General features: G+C 45.5%; 1 non-coding gene across 1 annotated transcript; it reads right to left on the reverse strand.

The window, feature by feature from the left end:
- Positions 1-3119: 3119 nt before the first annotated feature.
- Positions 3120-3283, reverse strand: LOC119826926. Its single transcript, XR_005287494.1, has one exon. It is a non-coding gene; the product is annotated as a U1 spliceosomal RNA (small nuclear RNA).
- Between the last annotated feature and the right edge of the window lie 4013 nt (positions 3284-7296).

Raw genomic sequence — 7296 nt, forward strand, 5'->3', positions numbered from 1 at the left:
ATCCAGAAGTGGGTGGCAGCACTAGCTTGTGCTTTGTCCTATACTCCAAGTGTCACATCAAGAGCCAGCTTTTATCTTGATGTCTAAGTAAAAGTCAATCTCTCTTTGCAGTTTTCTGGACTTACTTATTTTAAAATCAGAGCCTTTATCTACTGCTCATTTTCTGCCTGTATTGCTTCGGTGGTTAATGATGACCCAACCATGGCTCTTGAGAATTTTTTCTATACTGGTTCAGCAAGTATAGACAGGTTCTGCTTTCTGGGCCATCGTCCTTTAACAACACAACCACCGCGTCAGTTTCTAACAGTTCATCTACACTGGGATCAGCCACTCAAATCCAGTCAGTCACCCAGTGTTCTGGAGGTACAAATGGCAGATGTTGGGACAACAAGCCACTAGAGTCTAGCCATCACATAACACTAAACACCGCTGCTCAAGACACTTTGTTGGGCATGGGAAAAACAAAAAGAAAACAGTCTTTTTTGACTTGTTCTTAAAGAGATGCCAAAACTGTTTAGGAGTCAACTAGGTGTGTCGTGTTCAAACTGTAGTAATTAGTGGAAGGACGACTTACACACTATTAGAATACAGGGAAGGGTCTTGATTCTCTTGTTTGTTTGTTTTGTCTTATTTCTGTTTCTGTTGTTCATTTTGTTTGTTTTTTGAGATGGGGTTTCATTGTGTGGCTCTGGCTTTGTGGACCAGGTTGGCCTTGAACTCACAGAGTTCCACCTTCTTCTGTCCGAGTAAAGGCTTTGTTCCACCACCGCCTAGCAGGGATGGGTCTTGAAATCAGAATGGGAAAGATCTTGGTAGAATAATTTTGCGTTCAACGAAGAATTGTTGCCTGCTCAGGGGATGCCTTGGAAAATGTGTGATGCTTCTAGCTCCCCGGATATTTGCAACTCAGTTGAGGAAGTAGAAGATAATGATGTTAAGGCTGAGATATAATAAAGTATTGTTCTCTCTAATTAGATGGGAATGAAAAGGATGAAGAACATGAAATTTAGGGGAAAGAAGAAAAAGTCCAATGCAAAGATGACAATAGAGTTTAGATGGAGTGTTGAGCTGGGTTTAAACATGGGAGTAAGGGCTGGAGAGATGACTGAACAGTTAAGAGACTGGTTGCTCTTTCCAGAGGACCCTGCTTTGATTCCTAGCACCGACATGGCAGCTTCCACCCTCTCTAACTCCAGTTCCAGGGACTCTGACTCCTGACCTCCTTGAGCACCAGGCATGCATATGGTGCACAGACAAACATGAAGGCAAAAATACTTCCACCCCTCCTACCCCCTATACATACAAAGCAGTATAGAGGGAATATTCACAGATCAGCCCTTTTGGAATAAAAGCTCATTGGACTCTGTGAAAAGCGAGGTCAAAATTCTACGAAGACGGCGATTTGTTGAGAGACCTAGGGTGCCAGATTAATAGCTTTGACCTTTATTCCTTCCTTCAGGCAGTTGTTAAAAAGTTTCAGTGCCAGGGAATGACATCATGAAAATAGGAGGCCAGAGAAACCAGTTAGGAGGCTACTGGGAACATTTTTGAGATAAAGTCTTGTTGTGGAAGTGTGAAAGGAAGGACGGATCTGAGCAAAGCAGAAGAAGGGATCAATAGCATTTACTTCTGACTGGACATGAACAGACAGGGGGTCTGGGGCTGGGATGACCCAAGAACAGCTTTACAAGGAATTGTGTTGGGGGAGGGTTTGGTGACAGACTTCTGTTGGAGAGTAGAGAGCCAGATTTACATATCAGCGGAGTGTGCTCAGCTGATTACCTTAAAAAAAAAAAAAAAAAAAAAAAACCGTGGAGTTTCTCCGGAACTCGGGCAGAAGGCATCGTAGTGATTTCATATGGCATTACTAGGCAGCAATGCCCTGCTCACACTGGATGCCCAAGTGGAACCAGGGCAAAGTTCGTGACTGACCCATGCAGTTTTGGTTTTGCCAGTTTAACTTCATGCTTTCATTGTATGTATTTGGACAAAATATTTTAAAACCGATCGGGCCGGTTTTCTTACCTATAAAATGAGAATTTATTACATATTGGCTCTTGTTTATGAGATTTAGATCAATGCCATTATTCAAGGTTTGTGTTACCTTTTCTTGCCACTTCGCCTGGAGGTCTAGTTTGCTCTAGGCCCAGTCTCGAGCCCCCATACCGAACAAACAATTTTCATCTTATCTTTAGAATATGCATTTTGCATGTAAGCTCTAACTTTCAAGGCAGAGAAACCCATTTTATTGCATACAGTTCTGCACTCTGGTTTGCTCTGGCTTTGTTGACTTTACTGGAGCTTATTAATGTGTCTGCGCTCAGTGAGTGAGCTGGCAGGAGCCTGGAGTCAGCTTTAAAGCTCAACTTTTCTCTCTTTGTCTCTCTCTCTCTCTGTCTCTCACACATGATATTTAATTTTTATGTGTGTGAACAATTGTCTGTATGTATCTATGTGTACTGCATGCATGCCCCATGTCCACAGAGGCCAGAAGAGGGTGTCAGATTCCTGAAATAGCGTTATAGATGTTTGTGAACTGCCGTGAAAGTGCTGGGAACTGAACCAAGGTCCTCTGTAAGAGCGACAAGCTGCGGAACTATCTCTTCAGCCCCTACTGTTATTTTTAGACAAAATCTTGGCAAGTTTCCTAGGCTCACATCGACCTTGCTCTGTAGCCTAGGAAGGCCCTGATTTCGCAATCCTCCTCCTTCAGTCTGTGATTAGCTGGGATTAGAAACTTGCTTTAGTGGGCCCCGCTGCCAAGTGGTTTTCCTAACAGGGTAGTTGACTTCTTCCCTTAAGGCTCAAATCTGTTGAAGGTTTCTAAGTACCCACCTGCCTAGGGGAAGGTTTTGGTTGGGAGGACCTGGAGTAGTTTTATTCTACAATCTCCTTGTTAAATTAAAGCTGTAGCCCTACCATATTTCAGTGGACAGGATTATAAAAAGGGACAGATAAAGGAGGGTAGCCCATTGGCTTGAACAGATTACAACTTTAGTAAATGAGTGATGTAAGAGTTAGGGAGGTTAAATTACTTGCCCTTTGTAGAAGGTGGAGCCAACTACTTCAAAGCTTGCTTCCTCCTCCTCCTCCTCTTCCTCCTCCTTCTCTTTTTTATTAAGGGGAGAGAGCGAACATATTACACCACTACCACAAATCATGCAGCCAAGTTTCTCACATTTGGGGAAATCGCAGAGGGCAGCACATCTGAAATGCAATGGATAAGCCTCATTCTGGGAAAACCACCTTCATGATCATGGTACCTCCCCTGCCCGGTAAATAGCAAAGCTTGTGTTCTAACAATGGGTCAAGAGACATTTGTTAGTTGCCTTCATTTAAAATTTTGCTTCTATTGTTGTTTGAGACTGTCTCATTCTGTAACCCAGACTAGTCTAGGCGTTTGACAATCTGATACCTCAGCCTCCCAAGTGTTACGATTGGAGGAGTGAGTCACTGTTCCTGTGGGATCACTTTTATTTTTAGGTAGAGTTTAGTGTAGCTCTGGCGACTCAGGACACAGTTGAAGATGACCTTTGACTTCTGACTTTCCTGCCTCCACCTCCCCAGTCCTAGCAGGTAGGACGTTTTTCATCTCACGACCTGTAGTCTATTATCTAGCTAGGGAAGTCAGAGCAGGAACTCAAGGCAGGAACCTGGAGGCAGGAACTGATAAAGAGACCCTGGAGGAATGCTGCTTATTGGCTTGCTCCTCACTCTATGCTCAGTTTAGAGTCTTATAGCACTCAGGATCACCACTCTGGGGGTGGCACTGCCTGCGGTGAGATGGACCCAGACCAAGCATCAATCAAGAAAATGCATTGCAGTCTTGACTTCAGACCAATCCGGTGGGGGCATTTTCCCAATCGAGGTTCCAGTTTCCAAAATAACTCTAGATTGTGTCAAGTTAAAACAAACAAACAAACAACTAGCCAGCACATCACAACGCCATGCTACCTTTTATAGGCAGTACCTGGATCTGATAGCTGTCATTGAAGCTATTATTATAGGGAGGGTCGGGATAATGGCAAATCGTATTGAATCATCTATAAGGAACCTTCCTGGAGGGGATGAAAAGACGGCCCAGTGGTTAAGAGTCTTGTGTGCTCTTTCAGAGGACCCAGGCTCAATTCCCAGCACCCACATGGCAGCTCACAACTGTCTGTAATTCCAGTTCCAAGGGATTCGACGTCCATGGCAAAATACCAATGCACATAAAAAAGTTTAAAAAAACAAACAAACAAAGAACCTTCCTGGAATGGGACTGGCCTCAAGCACCATCCCATCAGTCCTGCAGCTTCCGAGTTAGTAACCTTCCCATCGCAGGCACTTCCTCCAGCTCCACGGTTAATTTCTTCCCTTTTGCAGAGACTCCGCTTCTGATGGAGTGAGCCTCAGAGGCTCTCCCCCTTCCTACCAGTCCTATAAGTAGAGAGAGGACTTGGTGTATGGAGAGCAGCAGTTTTGGATGCATGCAAACAGCCAGCCCTTCTTTTTTTGGGAGCCTATCCAGGAGCTTCTTTAACTCTGGTGATGATCTCATATGGGTTGTGTAATTTCTTGTGGAGCAGGGGGTCATGAACAATTTGGCAACTGTAAAAGGTTTCTGATGCCAGGTGGTGGCCAATGTGGCCAATGCCTTTAAACCTAGCACTTGGGAATGAGAATAAGGCAGATCACTGAGTTCGAGGCCAGCCTGCCAGGACAGCCAGGGCTATACAGAGAAACCCTGTCTCCAAAAACTAAGTTAAAGTTTCTGGATATATACACACACAAGACCAAAAATTAATCCCAAATCAAACATCACGAATCTGAATCGTGTTTCTGGTAGCACTTGCCTGTGTGGCATCTTGTGACTTCACTGTGCTCTTGGTTTTGAGCACACAGCATGCACACTTTGCTCTGTGCACCCTGGCACAGCACACAACACCAAGGAACACTACTTGAAACACTACTGCTCAGATTTGCACTGCAGTCTTCTTTCTGGGCACACGATGTTCTGCTTCTACAGAAACACAATGATTTAATTATGGAAAACACAGACAATGTTTTTTAACCATCATTCCTCAGTATGCATCATATTAGCATATCTTTGGGTTATATTGTGTTAGAATGTTTGGTGTTAAAACTTGACTGTTTGAGTTGCTGACTTGAGTTTCATAAGAAGAAATCATTAAATGAAATTTTCTCTTGGATCTAGGACAGAACTCCCAACAGTTTCTGAGAAGGCCCTGAGCATACTTCTGCCATTTTGTACTACACCAGTCTCAGATCTTGCAATTGTAAAATAAAAAAGTGAAAAATACTGAAGAATGTCCTTGTCCTACGGCATTAAACTGTTTAGTTCTTTATACAGAAACAATCATATTCATCTTCTTACTAATAGGGGAAGATCCGAGGCAAGTGTTCTGCCGCTGAGCTACAGTCACAGTCTGAAGCATAGTTCATTGTCTTTAATGAATGGTAAAATTCTATATATACCCAGGAATTGTTTTAAAATCCATTTATGATTATCAAGAAGTGCTTTGTACACATTTTATACACCTATATAGGCAGGGCTCAGGTAAACATTTTTTTTTTCAGGCAAAAAGAGGCCATGATTGGGAAAATTCAAGAGGCCTTGATACAGAGCTACCCTCTTTTTGTCCAGTCTTTGAGGGACCCGGAGTCACAGCTCAAGTATGGATAACTGGGCATGGAGCTCACTTTGAGACAGGATACAGTTATTCAAGGAGTGGACTAAATTTAAAATATATATATATATATATATATATATATATATATATATATATATATATATATATTATTGTGTTGGGGAGGGGCTCATGTGGAAGCCAGAGGACATCTTAAGATAGTTGGTTCTCTCCTTCCGCAGTGTGTGGTGTGAACAGCGAACTCAGGTCGTCAGGATTGCCCTCAACTGCCTTTACCAGTTGGCCCACCGTGCCGTGCATTCTTCTATCTTTTAAAGGAAAAAAATAAGGAGTGGCCTTGTTGTCCCTTCAACTTCACAGGCCTCTTCATTTTATGACACTGTTCGTCCACTGTGGATTCAACTTTTACTTTATTTTGCTCTTTAACAAAGTAAAGCACAAAGCCTGAATTTAATACAATTCTGTTGACAAACTTGCACCCAGCCCAGGCTAAGCAAAGTGCTTTACATGTATTGCCTCTTTTAGCTTATCTAATAACCGTCTATTAGAATCTGCGGGTCGGGTAGGGGCTTCCTGGAATTTGACTTAACGCGGCCACCCTTTCTTGGAGAGAGTCCTTAGGAGAGAAGGAATAGAGTTGAGCAGCTGGCAATGGGAAGGGCAAAGCCGCCTCCCTCTTCCCGGCAGCTGTCGTACCAGGCCTGACCTCCTTTCCCCCAAAGGCAGGCAGGGGTCTCCACCTCTGGCCCGGGTCCAGTCGGTGGGAGGCTGGGTGGCTTTTTCCGGGTCACTGGCACACCCTCTCTCTCCTTGCCACCTGCCCCGCTTCCATCCCAGTTCCAGGCTCCCTGGAGGGACTCAGGGACATTCCAATCCTCCCACTACCTTCTCAGACGCCGCGGGAGAGGGGAAGGGGGCGCAATTGCTTGGCCCTTCTAGAACCCAGCTTTGTCTCGGTCTATATTTTTTTTTCTTCCAACCCCTAGTATCCCGATTCACCCCGTAGAGGAAACTAACGATTGATGAAAGGCTTGAAGGTTGGTAGTTTACTACCGACTTTTTGGCGAAGACGCTTCTTCAGCAACAACGGCGCTTTTGGGACACCGTCTGCGCTTTTGCAGACAATTGAAAGCCAAACCGCCAAGTTGCCTCCTCACCAGACCAAATATGGTCACAAGCGCTAAGCAGCCTTCCGTGGAAAGTCTGGCCTCGCGGGTGTCTCCCTGCGCCAGGGTGCGCCCCGGCCCGACCTCTGGCAGCTCCGCGCCCAGTGCCGCGAGCCGGGGGCGGGGGCGCAGCGTCCTGGACCGACCCTTTCTGGGCCCTGGCCCCTCAACAGCATACCCTCCGTTATTCTCAGGCTTGGATTTTGTCCATAACCCCTTGATTTAACAGGCTTGAGCCATTTTCTCTTTGATCCCGCCCCAAGTCAGTGGTAAACTCAAAGGAATGCAGATAGAGCGCTCGGCGGGAGAGGTCGGCGCGGCGGGGCGGGGGCACGGTCTCTCTCGAGCAGCCAAGTGCCCAGCCCACCCCCGCCAGCCGGGCTTGGGTGGGAGGAGGAGGAAGAGGAGGGGCGTGGGGCAGGCTGGCTCTGGCCAGGAGGTCATGCATAATTCAACAGCTCCACTTTCGGCCCGCCTCT

The sequence above is a fragment of the Arvicola amphibius genome, chromosome 11 (assembly GCF_903992535.2).
Source record: "Arvicola amphibius chromosome 11, mArvAmp1.2, whole genome shotgun sequence".
In the NCBI taxonomy this organism is placed as follows: domain Eukaryota; kingdom Metazoa; phylum Chordata; class Mammalia; order Rodentia; family Cricetidae; genus Arvicola; species Arvicola amphibius.